Source organism: Mastomys coucha, unplaced genomic scaffold (genome assembly GCF_008632895.1).
Source record: "Mastomys coucha isolate ucsf_1 unplaced genomic scaffold, UCSF_Mcou_1 pScaffold9, whole genome shotgun sequence".
In the NCBI taxonomy this organism is placed as follows: Eukaryota; Metazoa; Chordata; class Mammalia; order Rodentia; family Muridae; genus Mastomys; species Mastomys coucha.
Window position 1 is genome coordinate 3,117,920 of NW_022196915.1, and position 13,947 is coordinate 3,131,866.

The 13,947-nt window shown below is 42.1% G+C and overlaps 1 protein-coding gene across 3 annotated transcripts in view; it reads right to left on the reverse strand.

Moving 5' to 3' along the window:
* Rarb (retinoic acid receptor beta) overlaps positions 1–13,947 on the reverse strand; it is a 632,162-nt gene that overhangs the window by 592,494 nt on the left and 25,721 nt on the right. Inside the window, exon 2 of one of the 3 annotated variants that reach the window (XM_031361095.1) lies at positions 9,416–9,484. The exons of the other annotated variants lie outside the window; for them this stretch is intronic. The gene's annotated coding sequence lies outside the window, so the exon portion shown is untranslated. The remainder of the gene's footprint in view (positions 1–9,415; positions 9,485–13,947) is intronic. 3 annotated transcript variants of the gene reach the window in all.

Genomic DNA, 13,947 nt, shown 5'->3' on the forward strand with positions numbered 1-13,947 from the left:
AAATGAACCCACACATTTTTGGTCACTTGATCTTTGACAAAGGAGCTAAAACCATCCAGTGGAAAAAAAGACTGCATTTTCAACAAATGGTGCTGGTTCAACTGGAGGTCAGCATGTAGAAGAACGCAAATTGACCCATTCTTATTTCCTTGTACAAAGCTCAAGCCTAAGTGGATCAAGGACCTCCACAGAAAATCAGGTATGATGAATCTAATAGAAAAGAAAGTGGGAAAGAACCTCTAACACATTGGCACAGGGGAAAATTTCCTGAACAGAACACCAATGGCTTATGCTCTAAGATCAATTGACAAATGGGACCTCATAAAATTGAAAATCTTCTGTAAGGCGAAGGACACTGTCATAGGACAAAACATCAACCCACAAATTGGGAAAAGATTTTTATCAACCCTACATCCACTAGTGGGCTAATATCCAATATATATGTACAAAGAACTCAGTAGCCCTATTAAAAACAGGGTACAGAGCCTGATATAGCTGTCTCCTGAGAGGCTCTGACAGTGCCCGACTAATACAGAAGTAGAGACTCACAACCATGCATTGGACTGAGCACAGGGTCCCCAATGAAGGAGCTAGAAAAAAGGACCCAAGGAGCTGAAGGGTTTGCAGCCCCTTAAGACAAAAAACAATATGAACTAACTAGTACCCTCAGAGCTCCCAGGGACTAAACTATCAACCAAAGAGAACACATGGTGGGACTAATGGCTCCAGCAGCATATGTAGCAGAGGATAGCCTAGTTGATCATCAATGGGAGGAGAGGCCCTTGGTCCTGTGAAGGTTTAATCCCCAGTGTAGGGGAATGCCAGGGTCAGGGAGAGGGTGAGTGGGTGAGCAGGGGGAGGGGGAACAGGGTTTGTTTGTTTGCTTGCTTGCTTTTGTTTTTGTTTTTGTTTTTGTTTTCGGAGGGGTAACCAAGAGAGGAGATATCATTTGAAATGTAAATAAAGAAAATATCTAATAAAAAAAAAAACAGATACAGAACTAAACAGAGAATTCTCACCTGAGGAATATTAAATGGCTGGGAAGCATGTAAAGAAATGTTCAACATCCTTAGTCATCAGGAAAATGCAAATCAAAACAACCCTGAGATTCTACCTTGCACCAGTCAGTATGGCTAAGATGAAAATCTCAGGTGACAGCAGGTGCTGGAGAGGATCTGGAGAAAGAGTAACACTCCTCCATTGTTGGTGGGATTGCAAGGTGGTACAACTACTCTGGAAATCAGTCTGGCAGTTCCTCAGATAATTGGAACTAGTTCTACACCACTCCTGGGCATATACTTCAACATATAACAAGGACACATGCTCCACCATGTTCATAGCAGCCTTATTTATAATAGCCAGAAGCTGGAAACAACCCAGATGTCCCTCCACAGAGGAAGAATACAGAAAATGTGGTACATTTACACAGTGGAGTACTACTTAGCTATTAAAAACAATGACTTCATGAAATTTGCAGGCAAATGGATAGAACTTGAAAATATCATCCTGACTAAGGTAACCCAGTCACAAAAGAACACACATAGTATGTATTCACTGATAAGTGGATATAAGCCAAAAAAAACCTCAGAATACCCATGATACAACTCACAGACCGTATGAAAGCCAAAAATAAAGATCACACCAAAGTGGGAATGCTACAGTCCTACTCATAAGGGGAAAAAAACATTCTTGGGAAGTACAGGGAGATGGGGATCTGGGAGGGAGAAGGGGAAAGGGGAGCTGGTTCAGATACAGGAGGAGATGGGGGAGAAGTACAGAGGGTCAGGAATTTAAAGGAGGTGTGTAGCAGTCAAAGGATGCACAACTGGGGGCAGCCACTAGAAAGTCTCAGATGCTAGGGACCCAAGAGGTTCCCAGGACCCAAGAGGGAGAACATTAGGCAAAATACCCAACAAAGGGGAGAGAGAACCTGTAGAGACCATATCCAGTGGATAGGCACAGCCCCTGGTTGAGGAATGGGGCCACCCATTTACCTCAAAAATATTAATCCAGAATTCCTCCTGTCAAAAGGAAATGCAGGGACAAAGAGTGGAGCAGAGACTGAAGGAAAGGCCATTCAGAGACTGCCCTACTTAAGGATCCATCCCATCTGCAGACACCAAACCTAGACACTATTGCTGATGCCAAGAAGCACTTGTTGACAGGAGCCTGGTATGGCTGTGCCTTGAGAGGCTCTGCCAGAGCCTGAAAAATACAGATGAGGACACAGCCAAACATTGGACTGAGTGTGGGTACCTCAATGGAGAAGTTAAGGCAAAGACTGAAGGAGCTGAAGGGGTTTACAATCTCATAAGAACAGCAATATTAACCAACCAGACCCCCCAAAGCTTCAAGGGCCTAAACCCCCAACCAAATAGTACACAGGGGGAACCCATGGCTCCAGCTGGATATGTAGCAGATGATTGCCTTATTAGGAAGGGAGGAAAGGCCCTGGGTCCTGTGGAGGCTTCCAGGAGAGGGGAGTGCTAGGGCTCTGAAGCAGGAGTGAGTGGGTGGGGGAGCACCCTCATAGAGGCAGGCGAAGGTGGGGATAGGGGGGTTTGTGGAGGGGAAACTGGGAAAAGTGTAACATTTGAAATGTAAATAAATAAAATAACAGAGAAGAAAAAAGAAGTGTTAAGGGGGCATGGTCTTGTTGGAGTAGGTATAGCCTCTTTGGAGGAATTTTGTCAGTGGGGGAGGACTTTGGAGTTTCTAAAGCCCATGCCTGGCCCAGACTCACCTTGCCTTTCTGCCTACAGCTTAGGATGCAGCTCTCAGCTACTTTTGTGAAGCCTGCCTGCATACTGCCATGTTTTCCACCACGATGATAATGGGCTAAGCCTCTGAAACTGTAAGTAAGCCCCCAATTAAATATTTTCTTTCCTAAGAGTTTCCTTCGTCTCTTCACAGTGATAGAACACTGACACTAGGAACCCCATCCCCCGAAACTGAGATTGTCAGGGTTTGCAGTGCCTTAGAGTCTACCTGGCCCAACTTGAATTCCGGTGCTCACGTTTCTGCATGGCATCCTTGCTTCCTGCCTCGTAATCAGCACCTGAGCCACTTGGTCACCTTTCAATCACTGAAGAGTTCCTAAGCAACCACCTTCTGACACTGTACTCTTCTTTCTTCCTCTTGATCCTCCTTGACTCCTATAAGGTCAGTAGTCCAGCTCTCTTCTTAAAGCCAGGATGTGCTTCTTCCATACTTACCCTTTTAGACACTCCTTCTTCCTCCCAAAGGGGTCCCACTTGTAAATTATACAGTAATTATAACACAATGGCTCATGGTCAGCTGGTAGATGACCTTAGTTACAGTCTGCCCTAGTTCTACTTAAAACTTTATTGTCCACTCAAATATTTTACACAAGGCATACCCTATGCCTATTACCAGCCTGCTTTTCTTTTCTCTTCTGTCTGTAATATATAGTGTCTGTGCGGGTTTGGGGAAAGATGTGATTTTTGCTTCATCAGAACCATTTGCATATCACCCACTCTTCAAAACCAGATTCACACAAGTAGTATCTTACTCAGCACAGACAACAGGTAGTACTAAACCATTTGATCATGACTAAATATCATAACCATTGAAGAAGGTCATAAAGATGTTTCATGATTTAAAAAATAAAACAAAACTAGAAAAGATCGCAATAGCTAAAAACATAGAACACAGTCATGGGATTAGAGACACACCACTAAAATCTACAAGTCTAGACACAACCCACTACCTCTACGTTACTTGTTTTGTCATTAACGGACATCCTTGAGAAACACTGGGCAATGAGGGTCAAGTTTGCATCTGCTCTTTCGGTCCTATTAACAGCTTAAGGAAACACATCACATGCTGTTAGCCTCATACCAGCCATATGTAAGTCACACTGTGAGTAGAACCATGGCATTCATACTCTAGCAGACTGTCACGCACACTTTGAGTGACAACGGTATTTGAGACGTAAACTTCAAGGAAAGTCAGTCTCCTGTCTCTGCATTGTCGCCTGGCATTCCAAACTCAGAGGTGGCCCAGATATGTCCTCGTACTTGTGTGCTAGGAACTCACTAAGATATCGTTTCTTCACAGCTAGCAAAAGTAAATTCGAACATTGTTTTCTGACCTTCACCAATGTTCCAACACGTCCTAGTCAAACCCTGGCTTGGAATGTTAAGCCATCCAAACTATTAGCCTCCAACATTGGGGGTAGGGCATTAAAGCTTACAGAATGAGAAAACTATCCTAGGGCAAGATCAAGTGAAATCCTCATTCTTAGTCAACATAGGCAGGCCATATTAGATTTGCAGCTGAATCACTCCTAGGAACTAGCTTAGCAGGTGTTCCCTGGGGCTAACCTCCGCTGGCCCAGAAAGGCAACATAGTTGAAGAGCTTACTTAGGCCCACCGTGGCTGTAACCATAACAACGAACTGAAGAGGAGTTATCTACACCTGGCTTTTAGAAGTCAGGTGACCTTGGTGTGTGGGGGTCGCTTGCCTACATAACTTCAGTCTAGCACTAGGACTGGGGCAAGAAAGACTTGGACTCACATACAGGACTAACACTAGAACTTAGATGGGCTAGGACTCAGATTCATGTATCTCTCGCAGTCCCCTGGGCCCAGAACACTTGGGCCCGGGGGATGCAGCACCAGTTCAGAGGAGATAGCTGCTGCTTTAGAACCAGTATGTTTCAGATAGCCTCAGAGGTACCTCAACTGTTGAGCTGTCAGATTTTTCATTTCTCTTTTACAATGATTGTAAAAGCCTCATGTCATTTTTAAAGAAATACACTCAGATCTTACACTACTCGTGTGTAGTCTGTTTGTCAAAGCCGAATCCCATGCCCACCTGGCCAGACCCCTAGTCCCACGGAACAAGGGACCCCGAAAGAAATCCTGGTCCGCGGCAGCAGACAAAACAAGAGGCATGGCCCTCCTAGTCTGCTCTTCTGGAGCACTGCCATAGCTCCACCTACACATTTTCCTATCAGTAGACTCCACATGTGGGGGCTCACAGGACACTAGAATTAACAGTTGGGAGAGCGTGTGGGCACTCACATCGACACCTCTGAGCTTGATTTTCCTTAACATTATTTATTAGAGCCATTGCATTTTCTTGACGTTCTATGAGACTTACTGTAAATGATTACAAAACAAAATCAACGGCACCAGGCAGCCAGGACAGTAAGTGACCAGATGCCTTCGTGTCTTTAGAAGGCAGCGAAACCCAGATGACACGACACACACCACCTGTTTTTCTGTTTATGATAATGAAAATGAAATAACCACGGAGAACCTAACATGAGGAATTTGCTATAATGATACAGAAATACAAATGAAACATTAAAATACTAACGCTGTACACAGAATCCATCGATTTCCCTCCCTCGGATTACTATTTCAGTGATCAGCGTGTATTAGGGACGTGTTTGCTTGCAGTGTGTTTTATTAACACTCTGTTTCTGACACCCAATTTGGAAATCAATGCTTATTCCATCATTTTTCTCCGAGGGGTTCTATTATTTACAATTGATTTAACAGGAATGAAAGGCTTACCATTAACAAGACCCTGCTGCTGACACTTCACAGATGAATTATTGAACTTCAAAAAGTGAATTAACTTAACCATCGCCAAGACTGATGGTTTGATGATATTTTGCACCGAGTCTAATGTATTTATAATTACAGTGTCAAAACAGGAGTGGTCCTGCCTGCTCCTCTCTGTCTAGATTCTCTGGCTTCAATCTGTTCAAGTTTCCTTCACAGACCACCACTCTGGATTTAAAACTGTTCCTTACTCCTTAAAAAAAAAAAAAAAATGCCTTGCAATGACTTTAAGTATAGCTGGAAATAAATCCAAGTATGTGTGTGTCTGTGTGTGTGTTTGTGTGTGTGTGTGTGTGTGTGTCTGTGTGTGTTTGTGTGACTCTTTACCTGTGAATATTAAATTAACAGAGCTCATAAAAGCGACTTACTTTTGGAAAAATAGAAATTAATATTTCTTCAATTTAAAATAGCAACAGCAGCAATCCAGATCCCATAGTCTATCTAGAGTAAATGAGACTTTAAAGCATATGTTATTGTTATATATTGATTTAACAGCTTCAGTGGGGTCATGGAGTGGCCTTGGAGTGCTCCACTCCCCTGCCTGCTGAGAGGAGTTCCCAGGATCACATCTAACACCAGCAGTGTCCTTCAGAAAAGAAGAGCATCTTCTTTTGTACAAATAAGGTCATATCTTCCAGACTTCATACAACATCTCCAATGTAGGCCAAACTGGTTACATTGTGCCATGTTGGCATCCATCAACCAACCAGGGATTTCAGATGGTCTTTCTAGTCTTAAGCATTTCCCTGAAGAGGCTGGGGATAATTTCTAAGAAAAATGGGCACTCTGCACACTAGGTGTACAGGTCTGTAGTCCAGGGAGTACCTGCAGATTCCACAGACTTGATTGTACTGAGTCATGAAAACATAGGTTATTCTGTTCTCTAGGTTATTCTGTTCTCTAACTTAATTTAAGTTACCGTGTGGCTCTGTTCTCATAGACTGCAGTGAGATTAAATAATCAGCTATGTTTTATAAACTATTTCCCACTCATTTTTCCCATGTGATTATAAAATAGTGTTGCTATTGTGTTTCCTGCTCTAGTCATGGCATGATTCCACTTCTCATCCACATTCTGCCATGCGTCCATGTGTTCTCTCATTCTCTGAATATGGTATAAAATGATATGAAATGCTTCATCTATTCGTTCACTATTTGATTTCCCATTATTAGTGACTTCATAAATACTACTTATAGCTTAATTATGTGGCACAAGATACACAGTTTTTTTTCATTAGAAATTTTATTTCCCTGCAGTAAAAAAAATTGAGCAAAATATTTTGGCTCTGTCAATTTAATTTCATTAATTCATTCAGAAACTCTAAAGTGCAATTTCTCTCAATGAAAACAATTCAGAAAAGTGCTCTATTTCATGATTCTCCACAAATACACTCTTAGGGCCTCATTTTCTTACAGTTTGTGTGGAATCTGGATGACTGATCTCTGTCCTTGTACTAGTTCTGGCTTTCTGAAAAACAATGGAATAAGTTGTTCTTTTGTAAACTTTCATCCAGTTCCCTTGTTTTGCACTGGGCCCAGATTCTAGTATAAAATATACCTGGCATTTTCCATCCTTAAGATTTTCTAGTGTTTGAAAACAATTAAATGTCATAGTTAACGAATTACAAAGTCAAGTTCATCACTGTGTAGTGCCCATTTAAACCAAAACAGAGAATGGTTTTTACAAAATTACACAGGTATTATATTATGTGACATATATAAAGATTAAGCCAACATTCTCCAAATGTAGGGGATGACTTAGAGGAGACACACATTTGATAGCTTGGGTTGAATTTCAATTTTCACTATTAGTTATCATTAATATTCAAAACTGTCACAGAGATTAGCTGAAGGGCACTTCTCACACTTAGGGTTGATATCTGAATATATTTTGCTTTTGACTACGTGTATGCTGCAGAGTGATGTGAAAAATTCTGCTTCTTCAATGCACCCATAGTAGTAAGTATTGATAAAATGTCATCATTTCAATTCCATCCTCATGCAGTGTGTTTCTGTATGGGAAGAGACACGGAGTCAGCGTGTATACATCCTCTGATGATACCCTCAAGGGCTTAATGCACTCAGCTAGGACACAGGTGAGGTTAAGTTAGACAGTAAAAGGAGGGGAAAGGCCTCTGAGAAACTTGTGTTTCTAAGCTTTTGTCAAAAAGAAAGCCATGAGCGGAAACAGAGAGCAGATGAGAGGATGTAAGGAATAGCTTAAGGGATTGAAACCACTAAGGAACTATGCGGCTACTGGTTTGTGGGTGGTGTCTGCCTACAGCTGTTGATTCCTATTTGGTGTTTTATGGGACTAAACTGCTAAAAACACATCAAAATTGCAGAGAGAATTCCTTTCCACTATTTTAGTTGCTAAGCTACACCTGATAGTTCTTGATGAGGCACAAGATGAATAGAAAGTGCCAGGTTTGCTCAGCAGTCTCTCTTACTCGTCATCAGTAGTACAAGTCAATCATGGTGACCGCTGAGCACTATACATGAGCATCCTTGAAAAGGCAAGGCCATTTCCCTGATAGTATCCTTACCTTTTAGTAAATTCCTGGGTTTCTCACTGAAGGCTTACATGATACTTTGGTCACCTGTCCTGTTGCTTGTGCGCAGCCTTTCATGGTGGGGCTGGTTTTGAAATTGTGGCCTAAAGATGTTTACCAAATATTTAAGAGTGGAAAGCAGAGCTTCTGCCTCATGGGAAGCATGACCCATCTTCAAAGCTATACACGGTAGATGAGAAAGGTAAAGAAAAGTCACACACCACCAGTATCCTTGGGTGGGATTGGCTTTCAATCTTCTTAGAGATTTGTATTCATAGAGTTTAAATATTTATTAAGTGTTAGCTAGCTGTGGGGCTCCATAGTCCATGCCTGTGAGCCTTGTATTTGTGAAGCTGAGGCAAGAGTGGTGGCAGATTGTCATGGCTTTGAAGTCATATCAGGTTATATGGTGAATGTGAGCTTATTTTTAAAACAGTTCCAAAGACTCTGGTGATTACAAAGAACAAGGGAAGGATTACAGAATCATAGTGAAATAGCTTTTTATCCTTAAAGAAATCCATAGCCAGAGAGATTAAGTGAGATGCCCACAGTTAAGTAACTAGGCATTACTGGGTTTAAATGGAAGCAAGATCTTTTAACACTGTGCTGTGAGGTACCCAAGGGCAGTCTCTTAGGAGGTGGGCAGCAACATCAATTGCAAGGAACAGATTCCAAGTGTGGCCTTTAGTTGTACAGATCAGCAGAGGTTGGACTAAGGACTGGGAATTGAAGCAAAGGGTGAAGTGTTAGAGGGCCCAGAGGTTTCAAGAATGACTTATGGGATAAATAGCTTGGGGGAGATGCATGGGCAGGGACAACCAGGGAAACAGCCTTGCTTATGAGAACTGGGGACATTGGAGAGTAGAACTATTGAGGAGCAGGAAGAGGAGCCTCATATATGAGTGTAATGACAATCAGCAGAGAAGTTAAGAAAAAGGAAACAGAGTTGAGATGAGGTCACGGGCAGCCATACCCCATCACCCAAAGCCTTACACATCTCTTCTTACTGGTTTGCACATGTGTGTGCTGGAGGTTGAGCCACACCCATATATCTGTGAAAAAGTTCTTCCCATGATCGAACTCCATGCACCTCAGCTCAACAGCCATGAATATTTTGTTTAAAATTGGAGGGATTTATGCCAACCCTTTGATGACATTTTTTTCTGCACATAAAATGCCAATAGTAAAACTGGGATCTGGTTTGCACTTTAAAAGCCTTTGTCTGGAGGGATAGTCCTTAAGTGCAATGGCTTAACAGTCACTTACCATGATGGGCCTTCAGAGAGTGATATCATTTGCCTGACGCTTAGAAAAGAACACTTCTTTGTGTAAAGTCTGAAATAAAGTAAATAAAATAACCTGGAATGAGGGAAGAGAGTTTACAGAAGGTACTAAGCAGAGACCCCATAGTGTAGCCTGCCATGTGCCCAGCCTGGGTGTCAGTCTACTGCATTACTAAGACACCACTTATATTCATGGCCTAGGGAACTACAATGCTTCATTGGTGACAGTTTGACTTTTAAGCAGAAACCTGACATTTTCAATATTTACCAGTTTCCAGTTTTCTTGTGTGATAAATGCATCTCCTTTTTGTTGATGAAGTCATAAAAAGTAAAGAAGATGGCCTTAGCCCACCCTGAGACAACTGCATCTCCATTCTTTCTCCATAGGTATGGAGCAGAGACAGCAGCTTCCTGCTCAAGGCTGGTCCCTCCCCTGATATGCCTGCTGCCCTAGCCCAGTTCTGGAGGAATACAATTTTTTTTGCATCCTATTTTAATAACCATCCAACTCTCCTCTTGCCCACCACCAAAGAGGTATTGGGAGAGAAAAGCTATTAGGATATGGGAGAAGTGCACCTGTTTAGCAATAGTTCTTTGGGGCAAGCTCAATCTTCATTGACCAAAGTATCATGTAAGCCTTCAGTGAGAAACCCAGGAATTTACTAAAAGGTAAGGATACTATCAGGGAAATGGCCTTGCCTTTTCAAGGATGCTCATGTATAGTGCTCAGCGGTCACCATGATTGACTTGTACTACTGATGACGAGTAAGAGAGACTGCTGAGCAAACCTGGCACTTTCTATTCATCTTGTGCCTCATCAAGAACTATCAGGTGTAGCTTAGCAACTAAAATAGTGGAAAGGAATTCTCTCTGCAATTTTGATGTGTTTTTTTCTATCAAAGAAATCAATTTAATACATCTTGCCCATTTTGAACCCACCTCCCCTATTATTTCAATTCGGGGGGAGGGAAAGGATGAGCTTCATGGCAACTAATTCAATTGCTTTCTCAAGACCCAGGCTCTTGAAATGTTGCCCCAGTCTATTTCTGACCCCTTGAACTCACAGAGGGGAGATTAAGGTAGAGAACCTAGCCATTCAAACCACTGTCAATATAAGACATGGTAAAATGTAATCTTTGTAGTTCCCTAAGGCAAATAAGTACGAGCCAAGTAACCAGAGTTACATGATGAAGAATGGTTTGTTCCAATAGACTGAAAATAGCCTCAAGCACAGAGTGGCTGAGACATTCTGGGTCACAGAATGACATGGGGGAGACAAGCTGAGTGATGAACAAATGTCACATAGATCACTGGGTTTGGAGACTCTTTGGCCTAGCAATCCTAATATCATGGTAAACAAAACCACATCATCTACAGCATTGGCTTTAACACACAGTGGGCTGTGAAGTGAATTTCTTTCTTATTAATATTAGTTGGTTTGAGCAAATCAAAGGGGAATTCAAGGGGTCCATCATTTGTGCCAAGACACCCATGTGGAGATCAGAAGACAACTTGAGGAACTGGGTTATTTCCTCCTACCATGTGTGTACTGAGCATTGAATGTTACCCTCAGAACCATAGTTTTGGCCTAAGAATTAGTTCCTTTTGAATAGTGTCCTGAGTATTCAACCCACAGTGCCTCACCTCAGTAGGACATGAAATATCCACACTGTCTGGATGCTATGTGTGGGTGGATAGCCTAGCCCATCCTGATAAATTATTTATTTTCATACTTGAAAATTCTGCTAACGGCAGACAACTACTGTTGCCTCTGTTAGGAGTTCTAGTTGAAGACTAAGCTGCATAACTGTTACATGTATGCAGAGGGCCTAGGTCAGGCCCATGTATGCAGAGGGCCTAGGTCAGGCCCATGTGTGCAGAGGGCCTAGGTCAGGCCCATGTGTGCAGAGGGCCTAGGTCAGTCCCATGTATGCTCACTCATCGGCAGTTGAGAATCTATAAGTCCCTATGAACCAGGTTAGTTGATTCTGTAGGGAATTTTTGTAGTGTCCTTGACCTCTCTGGCTCCTTCAATCCTTCCTCCTGCTCTTTTATGGGATTCCAGTCTCTGTCTAATGTTCGGCTGTGTGTCTCTGCATCAGTATCCATCAGTTGCACATCTTGAAGGCAGGACAAATTGTGGATCAAAGGTTTTGTGCCTGGGTTGGTGTCCCAGTTCCTTCATCAGAAGTCTTGCCTGGTTGTAGGAGATGTCAATTTCAGACTCCAAGGCTCTGTTACCTGCCTCTGCATCCCTTTTTTCTAACTGAGCTGACTTGTCTAGCCTCAGTAGGGTAATGTGCGCCTAACCTTACTGCAAATTGATACGCTAAGACTGATTGACATCCATGGGAGGCCTCCCCTTTTCTGAGGAGAAAGGGAGGAGAGCTGAACAGGGGGAGGAGGAGAGGTGATAGGGAAGGACTGGGAGGAGGGGAGGAAGGGAAGCTGAGATAGAGATGTAAGTAATAAATAATTAATTTTTAAAAAGGAAAAGGAAAAGAACACTCCACTGATAGAAAATTCCAAATAACTAAAAATGGAGCAGGATTTAAATATATGTAAAGGATGAGATTGTTAAATTGTATACATATTCACAAATTACCTGGAGAAGCTGTGTTATAAGTGCCATTTCTAATCTCCATTTGGAGATCAAATTCTGATAGGAGAGGTATTAGCTTTTCTTTATATTGCTTATGATATGTATTATGTCTTATGAACATTGTAAAGGGTTAAGTTAGAACTTGAGAAAAATGAACACATACAATTTCTGAAAGATGGACCAAGTAAGTGTATTAATCATTTAAAGAACAATAATTTATCCCACTTTACAGAACATGAAGGTCAGGCCAGACAGTTCATAGATACTGAAGGACAAGTACAGACATCAAGTTTGCTCATGAGCTCCATGCACTGTTTGTGTATTCTTTCTCCTCTTTCTTTCCAGCAGCTTCCTGAAGCCTTGCCTACCCTGTCATACTGGCTGGGACCAGGTTTTAAACTTGCCAGGCTCACACCTACCCAGGGCTCTTACCTTGTGTCCTCTCTCATCCAAGTACTAACAAGATCAGATTCTGTTTAGCTTCTAAGATCTGATATGAAGTGTATGTTCAAAGGTATGACGACATGGCCAGAGACATGTATTTCTTCTCCATGACTGAAGCCAGACTCAGCCTTCTCACTTTCTTCAGTCATTGAACATGGATCTCTTTTCAGACCTGTCCCATGACCAATCACTCAAAATCATATCCCCTTTACCCTCTTTTCTCTCCTAACCCATCCATCTGAATTACAATGATACAACTGCAGAGATGCTATGTTCTAAATCTTATATGCCTTGTACAGTTCACTCAGGGAAGCTTATTTAAACAAATGCACTCAATGAGTGATGTTTGTGTTTCCTGACAGGAATATAGTTCTCAAAGCTGAACAGCATCAGAATCACCAGGAAAAATTTTGGATGGATTCCTTCTTCCCACTTGTGAAACCCAACATAAATGACGTGACAAGAGATGGTCAGCCATCCATCCATCACAACCTGGCTTTAAGGCATTCATTTTCATCGGTGATCAGTTTGTAGCCTTGTTCCTCTAAGATCCATTTCATAATATTTGGACCTTGCATCTCTGTATTATTCATTGAAGTAGAATGTCCAACAGTACAACAGAAGGCTTTGTTTGCATGTGTGCTGTTTCTGCAGCACAGTTGAGAACCTTTCTAATCCTACTGAACACTCGGCTCAGGGACTACCAAACAAAAATGTGTGATGAGTAGCTCATATCAAAGAGTCAGCCTAGTGAATGCTTGGATCACATCCACCCCATGTCATAGAAACTGCCAAATGCAAGTATCTTTCATTTTCTATTTATTTTGTCATCTGTCATAGAATTTCCCCATTTTCAAATGGAATCTCTCTCTCTCTCTCTCTCTCTCTCTCTCTCTCTCTCTCTCTCTCTCTCTCTCTCTCTCTCTCTGAGTTTGTGTCTGTGTGTGTGTGTGTGTGTGTGTGTGTCTATGTGTGTGTGTGAGAGAGAGAGAGACTGTACAGCAACCTGACCTTTGAACCTTTGAGTACATCATAGTCCTCCTACCACAGCCAGACCAGCTCTGTTCTTCCATCTTGGGCAGGAGTGGAATCCTTAATGCTTCAGACATCTGAAAATCTTCATCCTCTGACTGCACTTGCACTTCTGTGACCATGCCTCTGGCACATGTTCTCCTTCACATAAAATCTTCCAGGTGTTGCCAATGACCTCTTCTGACATTACATTCTGAAGCAATAGTCAAGTCAGTTCTTGCTACCCTGTGCCCTATGCCAGCTATGGAGATGCTAATTTCCATAAATCACAGTATGTCTGGTGATTTAGATTCAATTTCCCCATTTAAGACAGACACTAATGAAGAGCTGGACAGGGGCACTTTTAACAACCGCCATAGACACTCATCTTCCAGACTTCCCTTTACCCAAGTGGAATCATCAGCATGGCATTGATTTCTAGAACGCTCTTGTTTGTA